This window comes from Gorilla gorilla, chromosome 12, assembly GCF_029281585.2.
Source record: "Gorilla gorilla gorilla isolate KB3781 chromosome 12, NHGRI_mGorGor1-v2.1_pri, whole genome shotgun sequence".
NCBI lineage: Eukaryota > Metazoa > Chordata > Mammalia > Primates > Hominidae > Gorilla > Gorilla gorilla.
In genome coordinates this window covers 83,697,304-83,715,833 of record NC_073236.2, presented here as the reverse complement: position 1 = coordinate 83,715,833, position 18,530 = coordinate 83,697,304, and the positions used below count along the sequence as shown (strand labels likewise).

At 38.1% G+C, this 18,530-nt stretch overlaps 1 long non-coding RNA gene across 1 annotated transcript; it reads right to left on the bottom strand.

Moving 5' to 3' along the window:
• Positions 1–1,171: 1,171 nt before the first annotated feature.
• Positions 1,172–16,927, bottom strand: LOC109025590 (uncharacterized). The gene is made up of 2 exons (XR_002004524.4): positions 16,857–16,927; positions 1,172–4,589 (listed from the first exon to the last, which is right to left on the bottom strand). It is a non-coding gene; the product is annotated as an uncharacterized lncRNA (long non-coding RNA).
• Positions 16,928–18,530: the final 1,603 nt, after the last annotated feature.

The following is an 18,530-nucleotide window of genomic DNA, read 5'->3' as shown; positions in this document are numbered from 1 at the left end:
ATCATTTGAATAGATGCCTGCTCTTGGTAATCAAAACATTTCTTACTGCAGCAGTTTACTTAAATGGGTTTTTTTTCCTTTAGTTTTTTCTTCCAATTTTTGCTTTGGTGTTTTTAAAATACACATATGTTTAAATTTTTTTGGTAGTTATGGCTCAGATCTTTTCTTTGTCGTTACTTCCATTGCATTTAAACTTAAATATTTATCTAGTCAGAGAGCATTAAAATTTTATATCTTTTTTGTAGGCTTCAAAAAAGATATAATATTTTACACTTAAATGTATAATAGACATGCTCTAATCCATAGAATCCATGGATTCTAATCCACCTAAAAATTATTTTGACATATGTGTGAGATGAGGATCTAATTGAACTTTTTTAAATAAAATGTAAATAGCTAATTAGCTGGCCCAGAATCATGCTTCATTTTCCCACTGATTCATGATCTCTCCTTGATTATATGTTAACTTTATATACACATGTTTCATATGGGTTTGTTACTGAGCTGTCTATTCTGTTTACTCAATTATTTAAAAAGAAAATGTTAAAGAAAATTTAACATTTCTAGTCTATGTATAATTATGACTCCTAGATTGACTGGATTTAGAGAAGGATGGTGCTAAGTTAGAGAACTTTTGTTACCAAGTCGTTTGATTCCTTTGATTTTTCCCTCCAGAAATCCAAATGACACGTTGTTGTTTGTATTGGAATATATCCATCTTCTTCCTGGGGCAACTTGAGTAGTCCTGACAAGTTTGCTAATTTTGGTAATTTCTTGAGTCTAAGGAGAGTTTTTATATTATAGAATTTCAACTTGTAAGACTGCTTTAATTTAAAAAATACAAAACTACTGAGAGTTTTAAAATGTGCTAGATTTGAGCACCTGACAAGGATAATAAGCACATACTGTCATTCTCTCTTTTTGCTTCCATAGTAAAGATTTTTAATTGATTAGGGTCTTCCTTACCACTAAACGTGGACAACATCAGACTCCTTCTTAACATAGTGCTCCAAACAACCAGCTCTATTAGTGAAGCTCTAATATCGGCTTAATACCAGTTGGTATTGCCTGATAAGATGTAACCTATTTGCAGATTAATTCTAGCAAGCAATATAAATCCCAAGGTTAGAGGTAAAATAGTGTAGCTAATATTATAGAAGTGGCTAGTATAGATTTAAGGCATTGTTTTAATTTTTTTACTGCACCCCTTAATAATTAATACATTTTACATTTTCACATTTAGCTATATAAAGAAGAGGACAACCGGATAAAAATTTGATGTGTTTTAGGGAATATATACTTTATGTTAATTCTGTAATGTTGGAATCCAAATAGGTTACCTTTAAAATAATTCTAATTTTTCAGAAATAAAACACTCTTATATTTACTCTTCTCAGTGATTGGTGTAATTAGATGGAATGATTTTTGTCCCAGTCTCTTTGTGGTTTATATGAGGAAAAAAATCCATATTTTTATTTTTCTGAACTTAAGTACCCCATCAAGGCTTAGAATAAACCTCAGTAGAAATTTGCCAATATGTAGAAAAAAGTTTGTGGCATCATCAATTTTCAGGCCAGGCAATATTCATTAAGTTTGTAGTAGATTTATAGGTTCGAGGATGATCATCTCCCTTATGCCTAATCATTATTTAGTTAAGAAAACAACTGTGGGCTGGACTCTAATATTTGCAAGCTGTGTGACCTTACCCAAGGTACTTGAACTTCCTAGTTTGAAACCCTATGACAGCTTTGTATTACTTCAAAATTTATGCTCTTTTTTTTCTTACTATGGCAAACTTCAGTATTTTTTTCCATTAAGCAGTTTTGATCATTTCAGCTGAAGTTTTCATTTTATTCATCTCTCAGTATTATGTGCTAAAGCAAGTAAGGTGACGTGGTATGAAAACATGTTAAAGCAAGCAAAGTGAAGTGATCCTGGGGATATGTTGAACCAAGAAAGGTCAAGTGAAGCTAGGGGTATGCTTGGAGGCTGGACGAAGACAGAGAGTGAAGGAAAAAATGGCAGCTTCATATCTCTGGAAGTGGAATGCATAGCATTATATTTTATCCCGTGGTTCTTCAGCATTTGGCTTTGCTATATAATTAGGCAGAGGGGATATTTACGGGATTTAATAACTGTTGTTTCCATCCTTGTCATTAGGATCCAGAAGTTTCTTAGATTATGAGTGCTCCAGAAGTGAAATTAATACCCTCTGCTAGAGCTGAAGGTTGAAAGTTCCTATTGTCAAGATTTCAGTTCTGTCAGCTTTTTCTTTTCTGATCATTAAAAGTGAGGCATTCTCGGACTTGAACAGCACACCTCATGAAGGAGATCTATGAGGGATTTATGATGCTTGGTTGTAAGAGAAGATGACATCCACAGAAAACTGGTAATCTTGGAAGGACAAACAAGTAGGTAGTTGGAAATAGTTCAGAAATGTTTGCTTCTACAGTTCTGAAGGCAATATATGTCAGACTTGGAGAGCTCTAGTGAGGGGCCACTCACCTTAGAGTTGAAGACCATGGAAATTTAACCTGCTGTCAAGTTTGATCATTATATACAGTCACTGCCTCATTGGTTGAGGATTAGAAAATCAAAAAGGTTCGAAACTTGGGATGTTATAATGTCAGCATGCTAATCAGAATTTCAGAAGTACATGCTCATGGAAATAAAATTTCAATAAAAAATAAGGGTGCCAGATGAAAAGTGTGTCTAGTTCCACTATCCATAGTCTGGTTCTCAAGAGGCTACCACCCATGATGTTTTCTGTCTTTAGCTCTTCCAGGGATTATCACTATAACTCGAAGTATCTATTTCATACAACATTAATATCTATTTCTTGTCTTACCAACTTAAGCTTGTCTTACCAACTTAAGCTTGTCTTTTAACTCTTTGCTGTAAAAGATTACTATTTCAGCTCATAGCAACCACTCTGCTTCGTTTTTCCCTGTATCTGCTCCCATTTTTTCTTTTTGTTCTTCTATTGATTATACTTTAAATAATATGTTTGACTTTTATTTCTTGTTCTGTCAACTTCAGACATATCATGGTGTATGATATGGAGTCGGTCACTCCTACATGCTCTCCCATCTCTCCTTCCCACCTCTAACTCCTACTTTTCATCATTTCTACCACTACTTTTATATTGCCAAGGTTTAAAACATTTACATTCTGAATGGAAATTTTAATTAAGTTTTCATCGCTTTGTCTATATATTGATTCAGAGAAGCAAAAATAGATAAACATCATTTATAATATTATGATATTGTTCAATATTATTCACTGCAGAACCAGAGTGCAGCTGTAGAGGAGATATAATTTATATTCGTAAATCAGATCTACTTAAAGTAGAATATTTCAAGTTCTAAGTCAAGATTTTGTTTTCTTAGACTCCATAATTCCTATAATAATGCTTCATATTTTTGTCATGAATTTTTGTACAGCATTTTCTTTTTCCTGGAATTTCTAGTTTCCCTTAATTTTTCTTACTGACGTCGGAAACATAAACCTTCCTCATTATGCACCACCCAAAAGCCAGCCAACAAATTCTTTAGCCAGATGCATTATTAGTGTCTGCTCTCTTTCAGGTTCCCAATGCCAGGGGTCTCTTCATAGAGTAACAGATTCCACCTTCACTGCAGCTTCTCTTGCGGCTTCTCTTGTACTCTGAATAGTTATTTTTCTCTGTTCTATTTTATCTGTTAGTGTAATCCCATATGCCATGCATTTTTAAGAGAATTTCCTAATTATTTCACCTATTCATATCCTGTCCTTTTGCATATCTTTACTGTCATTTCAATGGGTTTAAGAGAGGGAAGTACAAATATTTGCTAGGTTCAATGTGTTTAATCAGAGCCCTCAGAATTATTGGTTTACTATAGTCAGAAATTGGTATCAAAAGAGGAAAATGTGCATCTAAAATTTACAGACTATGCCCCAGATCTTAACTTAGAGAGGAAGCATTTATGCTTATTGCATGAAAGTCGTGTTTTAAATTTGGAGTATCTTTTTCATGTATTTTATCTCGTAACCTACTTCGAATTAACACGCCACCTGAAATTCATAGCACTGCAAAAATTGCTGATGTTGCATCATCTGTCCTCATACAGGTTTCATTATCTTAAGCACTTGGAATGAGACCTCACTTCATCATCCAAGGAGATTCAATATCTATAACCCCATAGATGTCAAAGGACAAAGTACAGCTTCTGATAGGGTCTTAAATGCAAAAGGTGAATTTGCTGGATTCAGCAACCACCAGGTGGGGCCAAGGAGTTTCGCCTTTGTCAAATAGGAGCTTTTACTGGAAAAGCAGTATGTGTTGCTGCTGAGCAATTTCTAGAAGGAGTTTCAAACTTGTTGAGGTAGTTGTTTCCTCTAACATCATGTATCAAAATTGTCTTCTAAAAGAGACAATGTGGGAAGCATTTTCTAAAGTTAGGCTCCAGAAGGAGATGTAGTTGACTAAAATGATGCCTTGGGTGGTCAGGAGGCAAAGTTTGCATGTGGAGCCACTGGATTAGGAATATTCTTCATATTGTTCTTGAAAGAACTTATCCATTTATGAATTCTGAAAACGCTTTGTGGTTCTGGAAAGAAATAGAAAGAATTATTTATGAACTGTGGGCCCTGATGATTTTAGAGGATAATGGCACCAGAGGTGAAAGGAGGCTTTCTGATATCTGCCTGTCTTGTGGCTGGCCAGGTACAGAGGAACAAGTCTCTCTACAGATAGTGATGTTGTCCATGCCCTTGAAGATCTCAGAATCTGAACATTCATTAAATACTTAATTTGGGCTTACCCCAAGCTGGGTGAAGAGATCACAAAACCAAAGAGATATAGTCCATGCCCTGAGGAGTGTTTGGTGCATGGGTGAGTGAGATAATAAGAGGGCTGAGTATGGATAGTATCAAGATACTCTTTATAATAGGTAAAAATCCAGAGGAAAGTGAAATGTGAATATAGAAAAATTCCAGATCAAAGGAACAACTCACAAGCACCTGAATTCTGACCAGATGTGAAACATGGCTGTTAAAACCTCCAATTTGTGGAGAAATGATCCCCCACATCATACCCAGTAGAAGCTTGTTTGAATCAGTGTACTATTCACCATTGTTAAATGGTGCCAAGAGTCTCACTTCTTTTTAGGAGTGAACTTTTACTTTAAGTTCAATATAAAGTGCTCAATGAATTTTACAAAGCGAGTACACCCTGTACTTGACATTCAAATCTGGAAACTAATCATTTCCAACTCCCCCTTCTAGCCCTACTCATCACTCCTCCCAGTGAAAAAAATCCTGATTTTTTTTTTTTTTTTTTGAGAAGATGTATCGCTCTGTTGCCCAGGCTGGAGTGCAGTGGCCTCAGCTCACTGCAAGCTCCGCCTCCTGGGTTCATGCCATTCTCCTGCCTCAGCCTCCCGAGTAGCTCGGACTGCAGGCACCCGCCACCAGGCCCGGCTAATTTTTTGTATTTTTATTAGAGACAGGGTTTCACCGTGTTAGCTAGGATGTCTTGATCTCCTGACGTCATGATCCGCCTGCCGCAGTGTCCCAAAGTGCTGGGATTACAGGTGTGAGCCACCGTGCCCAGCCAAAATAATTTTTTTAAACCTTTTTCTTTGTTAAGGATAGAGCTGTGGTCTATTTGTCCCTTCACTTTAAAAGAAAGAACATTTTGATCTGGAATTGAAACATTGATTTCTTAAGCCGTAGTTGATTCCTGGTATACAATTCCCATTTGTGTTCAAAATCTGGACTGGCAACAAGGTTAGTAATGATTTTGGTTATAGTGGCACTGTAAGAGGAACAGAGAGGGATGCTCTTAAAGAAAAGGGCATGCCAGTTGTTATCAGGATACCTCTATGCAAATAAACTAGAAAATCTAGAAGACAAGGATAAATTCCTGGATGATACAGCCTACCAAGACTGAATCAGGAAGAAGTTGAATCCCTGATTAAACCAATAGCAAGCTCTGAAATTGAGGCAGTAATTAATAGCCTACCAACCAAAAAAAGCCTAGGATTAGATGGATTCACAGCTGAATTCTACCAGAAGTACAAAGAGGAGCTGGTACCATTCCTTCTGAAAATATTCCAAACAACCAAAAAGGAGGGACTCCTCCCTAACTCATTTTATGTAGCCAACATCACCCTGATACCAAAACCGGGAAGAGACACAACAAAAAAAGACAACTTCAGGCCAATATCCCTGATGAATTGATGTGAAAAGTCTCAATAAAATACTGGAAAACTGAATCCAGCAGCACATCAAAAAACTTATCTACTGCGATCAAGTCAGCTTCATCCCTGGGATACAAGGCTGGTTCAACATACACAAATCAATAAATGTAATTCATCCCCTAAACAGAACCAAAGACAAAAACCACATGATGATCTCAATAGATGCAGAAAAGGCCTTTGACAAAATTCAACATCCCTTCATGTTAAAAACACTCAATAAACTAGGTATTGTTGGAACATATCTCAAAATAACAAGAGCTATTTATGACAAACCCACAGTCAATATCATATTGAAAGGGCAAAAGCTGGAAGCATTCCCTTTGAAAACCGGTACAAGACAAGGATGCCCTCTCTCACCACTCTTATTCAACACAGTATTGGAAGTTCTGGCCAGGGCAATCAGGCAAGAGAAAGCAATAAAGCGTATTCAAATAGGAAGAGAGGAAGTCAAGTTATCTCTGTTTGCAGGTGACATGACTGTGTATATAGAAAACCCAATCGTCTCAGCCCCAAAACTTCTTGAACTGATAAACAACTTCAGCAAAGTCTCAGGATACAAAATCAATGTGCAAAAATCACAAGCATTCCTTTACACCAACAATTGGCAAGCAGGGAGTCAAATCATGATGGAACTCCCATTCACAATCACTACAAAGTAAATAATATACCTAGGAATACAGCTAACAAGGGATGTGAAGGACCTCTTCAAAGAGAACTACACACCACTGCTCAATGAAATAAGAGAGGACACAAACAAATGGAAAAACTTTCCACCCTCATGGATAGGAAGAATCAATATCATGAAAATGGCCATACTGCCCAAAGTAATTTATAGATTCAATGCTATTCCCATCAAATTACCATTGACATTCTTCACAGAATTAGAAAAAACTATTTTAAATTTCATACAGAACCAAAAAAGAGCACGTATAGCCAAGACAATACTAAGCAAAAAGAGCAAAGTTGGAGGCATCACACTACCTGACTTCAAACTATACTACGAGTTTACAGTAACCAAAACAGCATGGTACTCGTACCAAAACAGACATATAGACCAATGGAGCAGAACAGAGATGTCAGAAATAACAGCACACATTTACAACCATCTGATCTTCGACAAACCTGACAAAGCAAGCAATGGGGAAAGGATCTCCTATTCAGTAAATGGTGCTGGGAAGACTGGCTAACCATATGCAGAAAACTGAAACTGGGCCCCTTCCTCACACCTTATTCAAAAATTAACTCAAGATGGATTAAAGACTTAAATGTAAAACCCCAACCATAAAGACCCTATAAGAAAATGTAGGTGATATTATTCAGAACATAGGCATGGGCAAAGACTTCATGACAAAAATGCCAAAAGCAATTGCAACAAAAGCCACGATTGACAAATGAGATCTAATTAAACTAAAGGGCTTCTGCACAGCAAAAGAAACTATCATCAGAGTGAACAGGCAACCTACAAAATGGGAGAAAATTTTTGCAATCTACTCATCTGTCAAAGGTCTAATATCCAGAATTTATAAGGAACCTAAACATATTTACAAGAAAAAAGAAAACAGCCCCATCAAAAATTGGGCCAAAGATATAAACAGGCACTTCTCAAAAGAAGACATTTACTTGGCTGACAAACATATGAAGAAAAGCTCAACATTACTGATCATCAGAGAAATGCAAATCAAAACCACAATGAGATACCATCTCACACCAGTCAGAATGGTGATTTTTAAAGTCAGGAAACAATAGATGCTGGCAAGGCTGTGGAGAAACAAGAATGCCTTTACACTGTTGGTGGGAATGTAAATTAGCTCAGCTATTGTGGAAAATAGTATGGTGATTCCTAGAACCAAAAATACCACTTGACCCAGCAATCCCATTACTGGGTATATACCCAAAGGAATATAAATCATTCTATTATAAAGACACCTGCACGTGTATGTTTATTGCAGCACTATTTACAATAGCAAAGACATGGAACCAACCCAAATGCCTGTCAATGACAGAATGGAGGAAGAAAATGTGGTACATATACACCATGGAATACTATGCAGCCACAAAAATGAATGAGATCATGTCCTTTGCAGGGATATTGATGAAGGTGGAAGCCATCATCCTCAGCAAACTAATACAGGAACAGAAAACCAAACAGTGCATGATCTCACTCATAAGTGGGAGTTGAACGTTGAGAACACATGGACACAGACTGGGGGACAACACACACTGGGGCCTGTTGAGGGGTGGGGGGTGAGGGAAGGGAAATTAGAGGATGGGTCAATAGGTGCAGTAAACCACCCTGGCACATGTATGCCTATGTAACAAACCTGCACGTTCTGTACATGTATCCCTTTTCTTTTTTAAAGAATAAATAAAGAAAAGAAAATAAATAAATAAATAAAGTTTTACAAAGTGAAATATTAAATATATCTGTTTCTTATTTTCATATAATTACCCAAGAAATGCTTATTCACTACCTACCGTTTTTCAGGGCTGGGTATTGTGGGGAATATAAAAGTGAATCAGACATATACCATCCCTCTTTAAGTAGAAGAGTCAGAAATATCTGGCTCTGTAAGTAATTGTAAAATATAAAAGAGAAAGTAATAAGTTTCATAAGAGAGATGCAAGTGGATGAGAGTTTTCCATGTAATCTGAATCTTTTTTTCTTTTTTACAGGAAGTATGGTATTGATGAGCTTGAGTGAGAAAAAAAATGGATTTGGGTTAGAAGACCTGGGATCTTGCACTTACCAGGTATGTGGCTTGAGGAGGCTACTTTACCTTTTCCACCCAGCTCTACCCTGTCTAACATGAGGACAGTAGTAGGTTTCCTACTTATGGAACATAGTTATTGGGAAGCATATAACAGATAATAGACATAGTTTTATATAAGTAACTTATTCAAAATAGGTATTATTTCTTCCAGGGAATAGTCAAACATTTTGTTCTCTAAAACAAGGAATTAATTTATCTTCTTCTAACTTTAATGAGGTGCACCATGAGCCAGTCCTAGGAATAGCAACATGGATTCAATTTAAATTGCTAATAGGCGATATTCATGAGGTAGCAAAGAGCCTCTTTCTGACACATCCATCAAATGTCATTCTCTTACCAGCCTGGTGAGAGCCAGTTATTTTGACGTTGATGCTGACTGCTTTTGAAAGCACATGCTGTGCAGCACTTTGCCCAGGGTTTAGCTTTCCCACAGACCTGACATTTGTATGTTGTTTTGCTTTCCTTGATCTTCTCCCCTTCTTCCCTAGCGTCTACTGTTAGCTGAATGTAGCGAATATTGCAGATTGTAAATGGGCTGAAGTGGAAGAAAGAGTGTCTGACACAATGGTTCTGAGCCCTGCAAGCACGTTAGGATCATCTCAGGAGCTTTAGAGATACACTGATGGCCCGGCTCTGAGGCCTCATTCCCAGAGGAGCTGAATCAAGAGACATAGGGTGGGACCCATGAATTTACTTTTAATACTTTTAAATAATCCTGATTAATTCTGAAGCAGATGATCTCGGCACCACACTTGGAGAAACTAGCTAGTATCAATATGATAGTAGCCATCCGGTGACTTCTTTGTTACATGGGTTACAGGGGCCATCAGAGAGAGGTGTTTCTCAATCCTTGGAAACTTATTTATTCAGTTTCTCAAACACCTCATGTTTGAGGCACTGCACTGGGGGCTGCAAGGGATATGACAGATGAATCAAACATGAACGTGATACTGAATAAGAATAGGACTGAATGTAAAACTATAATTCATACCATATATAAAGGTTTACTTCTGAAGTTGGTGTACGTGGTAAAAATCATAACTAGTCAAAATTACCTTTGGAAAATGGCAGAGGAGGGTAGTATTTTGGAGAGCAACATGCTGCCTTCCAAACACCCAGCACTGGCTGTTTTCCTCTAACTTTGGGACTGAATCCTGACTCTGAGTCTCAAATGTGGCTGGCTTACATTTAGGGGTAATGCCTGAAGAAGGTATGTCTTTAAATACTGGAATCATATTTGGTTCCCAGGACATGGCAGATTCATGGCTCCCAACTCAAGTTCACTGAGGCATGCGCTCTGTGAGTGGGACAGAGTTGAGGGTGGTTTGGGGGTAGGTCAGGGGGAGTCACCTGCACTATTTAAATAGGGTTACCTTCTTACTCATGCCATCACTCTCTTCATTTGTTGTTGTTTATCTAAGTTTTCTCAAGGTAAATGGATTTCTAATAATACAAGACTCTTCTAATAATACAAGATGATAAGATTTGAAGACAGACACAGGCAGCCCCAATTGTCTAAAATAATTCTAAAAATTATCAAGGAGAGAACATTTACCAGATTTTAATAATTTATATTTTTTGAAGAATAATGTAAAATCTACGATTAAGATTGTTTTGGGAGACTGAAGAAGCAAAAAGATATGGCAAAAGATTTATAAAATATAAATAAAAAGTAAGACATTAATCTACAGATGAAAGATTAATGCATTTCTCTTTGAGGGCTCTGAAATGAAAACCAAAAATAGAACAGTCATGTTTCACCACAGCGTTATGAACACACTGCAGAGTCACACCCTTGAGACCATCCAGTCACATGCAGGCAGGGAATTTGCTGGGCAGAGCACGTTCAAGTCCCCATGGCAATCAAGACATGGAAGCCACAGGCGGGGCCTCTAAACATGAAAAGTGTCATTGTCGTTTTGTATTCCTTGTACTTTCTGGAGCCCTTAAACACAGATACAAACAACATCCATCCAAACGGACCAGTCCTCCTAGGAACATTTGGCAAAGCTCAGTAGGTCTTTCTTGGATACTGACTTCATAGATGGTAACACTGACTCACCGTGGCCTATGTGCTTGTGTGCTTCCACCTGAGACTAGGAGCTTTCAAAAAAACAAACAAACAAACAGAAACAAAGAAAAACAAAACAAAAACAGAGTCTTGACTTCAAGAGAAGGGAAGAGACTTATTTTCCTACTTTCCTTGTTGGCTTACTTTGGGGCTTCAATCACTTTATGTTAACTTTTGGTGACTCATACACTGGCCGCTCCTAACATTTCAGCAGCTGGGATGAGAGGACAAACAGAGGCCCACAAACCGTATGTCTATACGCATAAAAGTTCTAAATCAAGCTACCGATTTCAATAAAACATGTTCTGACTTTCCTCTTTGACAGATATACATTCCTAATGAAGAAATAAAAATAATGTGGGTGAAGCTATGGTTTTTATATAATAGAAAGTTGGAAAAACACTAAAGATGACTAAGTTTAATTATTATTGTTCATGCCTTGGTATTCTGTAGATAAGCCATTATTGTTTGTGTGAGTAATAAAAAACATGCATAGTTAGGCCGGGCACGGTGGCTCACGCCTGTAATCCCAGCACTTTGGGAGGTCGAGGTGGGTGGATCACCAGGTCAGGAGATCGAGACCATCCTGGCTAGCACGGTGAAACCCCGTCTCTCCTAAAAATACAAAAAATTAGCTGGGCGTTGTGGCAGGCGTCTGTAGTCCCAGCTACTCGGGAGGCTGAGGCAGGAGAATGGCTTGAAACCGGGAGGTGGAGCTTGCAGTGAGCCGAGATCGCGCACTGCACTCCAGCCTGGGCGACAGAGCGAGAGTCCCTCTCAAAAAAAACAACAAAAACAAAAAACATGCATAGTTAATCAATTATTACGCATTATTCCATAAGATCTATTTTTTCTCTTTAGCAAAATCATTAATTTTGTTGTTATACTTAATATTTTTTATAATTTAATTGTTTATAGAAATGAGCTAAAGGATTAAAAATAAAATGTATCTGTATGCAAACTATACAATTTGATTATATTTTGTTCAAAAATAGAGTACATATAAATATGAAAAAATTATATACTATATGTCTTAAAAGTTATATTTCTCCTAAAATATCAAAGCATTATTAAAAATAATAGGCAAAATACAAATACAATAGGCATAACAAAATAATTGTTATGCTCATAAAATTTCTAGGTAAAACTGACATTCACCATTTATTTTGAAATTCTATTTTTATAAATATAAAATTATTCACAGTTCTGACACTGAAAGTTCATCTTGTTGCCAATGTAAAAAACTTTTGTATTCTCCACGTATTTTATGTCTAGAGCTAAATAAAGACAAATTTAAGAGTAATATGAATTGTTTAACATTGTGAAATATTCAACTTCCGAAACTGTTGTGAATATAGTACCAATTTGTGAGGACGTCTGGAATCACAGATTGGTACCTGCAGAGAAGCAGTAACTCTTAGTTCTGTGAGAATCTATCACATTCATTCTATCCAGGAGGAGAAAGTTTGGTAAGGAAATTAATTTGTCTTTTCTCTTGCCTAAGTGCTTTTGCTGCTCAATTTCTCCTCTGCTCTGTGGCAGTGTTTATCTTGACCTTTGCAGAGCTTTATAGCATTTGGACATGGCTTCTTTTTGTTTTGAGGACGCAGGGCAAGATATCTGGAGATGGCTAAGCAGTATTAGTCATGCACTGACAGTTTAGGGTTCTGGTCAGTTTAGGGTTCTGTGTGGCACCATGCTAGCACTGAGTGTCAGATCCTGAGTGCTAGAGCGCTAGGGATACGCGTGTGTGTGTGTGTGTGTGTGTGTGCACGCGTGCGTGTGCGCATGTGTCCATGTGTGTAGGCGGGGAGTATACTGGATCCTTTCAGGGACACAGATTCAGACCAGGATAAATTCAAAAATTCTATTCTGAAGCTCAGTCACTACCGAAGATCTGACCCAAGGGTAGTCTATCTTGAATGCAGGTTACAAATCTGAAACTGTCCTAAAAGGCCTCCTTATATCTCATTAGCTGAATTTCCGTCACGTTTTCCCTTTCTTGTTCCTTGTACTAAGACGGCTTTTGTCCAGTGTTAATGCCCCGGAAAGAAAAAAGAGCTAGAGCAACTGGTGGATCTTTCTGAATCCAGCTCAACAACCACTGCTCCCCCAAGTCCTTTCATAAGCCCCTGAAGAAATGGGACTTCAACAAGCTGAATCTGGATCATGGACTAGTAACCAGGCATGGGCAAAGGAGTAAGGAGCCTTGGATTTCATCATTTTTTCTGCCATTTATTAGCTGTATGACCTTGACTTACCTACTTGGGACTTCAGATTTCTTATCTGTGAAATTAGGGGATTTGTATAAGATTGTCAAGGTCACACATCTATTCTAAAATTATGTGGTTTTATTTTATAGAAAAACTGGGCAAAATATTTTCTAGGTTTTGCATATAATGATGAACTATGACAAGGATTTTGGGACTGTCTGGGGAGTACACAGCAAGTTGAACAGAGACTTCCAATGCTTATATAGTATACTGGCTCTGGCTAAGTGATATTTTGTTTATTGACTCATTAAGAGCAAAGAAATTCTACTTGAAAATCATTTATTCACCACCTTCCACGTGCTAGGCTATTATTATGTGAGATGCTAAGGCTTCAGTGATGAAGAAGCCAGAGTAACTGCTCTCAGGAAGCTCAGGTAAGCATGCAAACTATTAATTTTAGTAGAATGTGATAAGTAGTATTACTGACAGTTTTTCAAAGTGTCGGGGGAGGGTGCAAAGAACAAAGGGGTTCCTGGTGAAGAAAAGGGGGAAGAGAGTGTCAGGGAAGGTTCCCAGCTGAGAAGATTTTTGAGGGAAGTACTAGGAATATTTTAATCTTGAAGCTCCCTAGCAGTACAAGAACTATTTGGGCAGTAGCTTTATTTATTTATTTTTTATTTTTTTATTTTTATTATACTTTATGTTTTAGGGTACATGTGCACAACGTGCAGGTTTGTTACATATGTATACATGTGCCATGTTGGTGTGCTGCACCCATTAACTCGTCATTTAACATTAGGTATATCTCCTAATGCTATCCCTCCCCACTCCCCCCACCCCACAACAGACCCCGGTGTGTGATGTTCCCCTTCCTGTGTCCATGTGTTCTCATTGTTCAGTTCTCGCCTGTGAGTGAGAACATGCAGTGTTTGGATTTTTGTCCTTGCAGCTTTTGATGACTCTACTCTTCAGCAAACCAATATGGCAACAGTGATTGGCCTTATGTGGAGGCTGAGCCAGCAAGCATTAGATTTTGCTGAGGGCCAGCTGCTTTTGATTCATGTATTTCTCTATGACAGCGGATGGTTCAGGTTTCAAATGGTGCATATTTTCCTGTAATGGGCCCAGGGGAGGACATACTGTTGAGCAGAGCTTTAGAGGTAGATTTATGGGCACAATGTTCAAGCTTTTAGATCACTTGTCTCTTTAGGAGTGGGAGGAATGGTTAGGGGTAGAGGAAGGAAGAGGCTCTTGGTATGCAAATGATTTCATAGTCAGAGTAAGGGCTCCCATTTCTACTTAGGAATCATTTCATCCAGGGAACATAGTACTGAGTATGCATATAGTGAGTTCTCCAGAAATATTTTACACATCAATAAATAGTTTCAGAATACTTAATATTTAATAGGTACTGTTGTAGGCATTTAATAAATATTTGTGGAATAAGTTAATTTATCATATTATCATATTGTTGGAATATTAATACTAATGAGATTGCTAATTCAGGATACTCATAAATCTAAGCCAAATGGGTAAGGGTCTCTTTCCAAAATACGTCTTTTAATGGTTGGTCCCTCAGGCACCTGAAATGTTTGAATTTCCCAGTTCAGAGGCTTGAAGCTCATGAGGGCCAGACCATAAGAAGTTCCCCAAATCAAATGATTAGACCACCTGGGTCTCAGGCTGAAGTTCCTGTGCCCGAAATGGCATGACCATGCTGTTTCTTTTAGCTGACCCTGGCACTGACCTGAGCAACTGGAATATTAAAAGGAAATTTTTGTTTCTGGAAGATTTGTGACTAGAAGAGTCACTGTGGTCTACACTGGGAGAGAGCTTAGCTAAGTCCAGTGATCAACATTCCATCCATCCGTGTCACTTGAGTAAACAAGTGCATCATTGGAATGTAAATGTACATTGGGCTATTTGGGGCTGTCGACCAGTTATCTCGATAATGTTAGCTGGAATCAGATCAATGCTTAGCTGAGGTAATTGAGACAGTGAAGTTTCAAATTGGGCAGGGAGGAGAAAACAGGGAAAAGAAGAGATAAATGCATAGGTTTTTGACATTAGTTACATTTTCTAAACAAACCAAAAACAATATGCTTATTCACACTGATAGATTTCATTTCCTTTTGATCTTTGGGAGGGATATTGAAATTTGGTTCAAATTTAGCCGCTAATCCTCAAGTACCATTGGTATTCAAATATATCATGATTTCTTTTCCAATCTCTCTTTATAAAGTCCAAAAATTATATGTTATCCCCAATTTCAACATGTTAAAACCTGCAAATTCTGAGGCATAAAAAACAGCACTTGCAATTCCACTAACTTTGGTTTTTCCAGAAAGTGAAATTGTGATGCTTATTCAAAATAGCATAAATAAGCTGGGCATGGTAGCATGTGCCTGTGGTCCCAGCTACTTGGGAGGCTGAGGTGTGAGGATTGCTTGAGCCCGGGAGGCCAAGGCTGCAGTGAGCTGTGATTGCCCTACTGCACTCCAGCCTGGGTGACAGAGTGAGATGTTGACTCAAAGAAAAATAGCAGAAATGAATGCAACCCCCATAGAACACAGAAGGGAGTTTAAAAAACATACTAGCTAACTGATACAAACAAAACCTCAATAATAAATCCCTAGGGAAAATACAGAAAGTAGTATTTCTTTTAGTTGTTATTTACTGCAATATCAAACTTTTATTGAGATGGAAACAGAGAGATGAACACACAGAGAGACGGACTTATTTTTCTACCTCCTTGGATGTCTACTAGGCCTATAAAAGATACTTTTCACTCCCTAACAGGGGCCCATATTGGGAGGGAAACATCTGTCCTTCTCTCCTGGCTCCATAGCTGACTGGTGGGATTGGGAGGAGGAGAGGAGCACTGAAACCTTCCTCTGTCTTATTTTCAGAACCACTTGCGCAAGCTATGTGTATGGTCTTCTTCTCTGCAGCGTGCAGTGACCTGTCCTGGATGGGGAATGGGGTGAGGTGGGGCGGGAGCCTGTGGTTGTACAATTTTACCCCTAATTGGCCAATAACCTTAATTTGTAGGAAGGGGGCATTAGTTTTAAAATGTGGTCATAGATCTAGCCCAATTTTCCAGCCAGTCTTATGAACTGATACTGTGCTTTTCACTATTTGCCTCATGTCTTCTCTTAATGAATTCCAAATTCAGAGCAGATTTAAGGTGGTGAGCAGTTGTCACCCTAAGTCTCTTTCAAGACACAGTGTTGCTGAGATTTCTCAAAGAAAGTGATTTTTAATTATTTCCCTTTATGATAGGGCTCTTTTTTTTCCCTGCTCTTTAGCTGGGTCCCTGAGTAAAGAGCAGAAGGGGTGTGAGAAGCTCATTATCTACTTTCCTCCTGTTCCACCACATCGTCACACATGATCCATTATTGCCACTTACATACAATCTGCCTTTCCGCCTCTATTCCCTCGCTTCCTTGATTTTGCATCACCGGGTACCCTGTGTTTATTTTTCACAGTCTTTACCCTTTTCTTAAATTCCTTTCTTCCCTCTTAATCTTTACATATTTTCTGGCTTGCAAGATCTTACCTTAGCTAAGAGTGATATTTCTACCCCACCAAATGGGATCTATCAAACACTGCTTTGCAAAGTCTCCTGTACTGAATTTTCTTTTTGCATTGCAGTTGTTATTATTGTTGCATAACATCCTATTATTACATAATGAGGCCCAAAAATTCTATGGGGGAAACGTCTTAGATTTATACTTGTTTGTATGTCACAAAGAGCTTTGCAAATATTAGGTGCTTCATAAATATCAGCTCCTCATTTTACCTACTGGGCAGTCTTTGCAGTGTCATTTTAGTGTAGACATTTAAATGTGCTAGAGAAAGGTGGGAGCTCTGAAAAGTGATGACTCTATTTCAGCCAATAGTTTTAAAATGTGTAAACTCTTATTAGTTTCTGTCTCCATAAGTTGCTAATGGGGGTGACCAGAAAGGAGTAGTCTATTTTATTTTGGCTTAATAGAAACAAAAATGAACATTACCAAGTCTCTGCAGCACCACAGCCATCAAGCTAAGTGTGTTTTAGATATTTTCTCATTTAGTTATCAGAACTATAATATTGGTACTATCATTACCTTTGTTTCACCAGGGAAGCAGAGGCTCCAATATATTAACAGGTTTTAGGTATCAGAGCTGTGATTTGACCTTGAGGCTTCCTAACTCCAAACTTTTAGCCACAATGACACCTTGCCATAAAGCTTTTCCATAGCTATTCTCTATGGGGCTATTCAGGCATTCAGCAGGTGTTTGTGCTCTTCAGTTGTGATGAAAACCAGAGAAAGTATGTAGGGTGCTAGTATAAAGGTTGAGAATCCACTGGACCAGGGCTTAAATCTGATTCCCCTCATACAGATTCTGTCTGATTAGGAGTAGGTTCCTTAACCCTTCTTATCCTCAGTTCCATTATCTAAAATATTAGGATCATAATTCTGTTAAATGAGATAATGCTGACAAAACACTAAGCACCACAGCACCTGTACGTGCTCAAGGAGTGTGAGCTGCCATTATTACAATTACATGCCGGCTTAACACTTCCACAGATGACATCAATGAAGGTAAATGAGGAAATTAGCCAATGGAGTCCTGTGTAAAAGGAATACTTGGAAAGACTGACACAACTGCAGTCTCCATAGGAGGCGAGATGTCTATAGCATATCAATATTTTCTAAACACATTATTCTTTTCTTTAGATATAAATGCAATAGCATGACACCTACCAGTTAGTCCCACAAAGCTGCAAGGACAATAAAGCTGTATACATATGAACATGAAAGGATTGGGAATGAAGGACTCATGAGCAGGTTATGTGAGACACTCCGCCAACCCATGCACTATTTCGGGTCATCTGTAAGGGGCTCTAGTAGAGCCCTCTGTGCTGCCTGCGGAGAACCCTGAGGCATTTGGACAGCATGCTGCCTATGGTGAAGGAGGTACAGGTCCCAAGTCAGGAGACAGAGGTTTCACTGCATTGGACTGGGAAATTGGAAATACTTGTTTAAAATCTTTTACTGTGTTTCTTCAGGTTCTCTGCTTTTTTGTTTTTTGATTTTTTTTTTTTTTTTGCCAAATACATTTAGGGCTGTGATGGCTTTATATTTGAAAGGCTGGGGTATAAGAAAGAGTACTACCTTAGGGTGAGCAGACTGGCTTGGCATACTCACTCTCACTCCTTATTAGCATAAGGACCCTGAAGAAACCC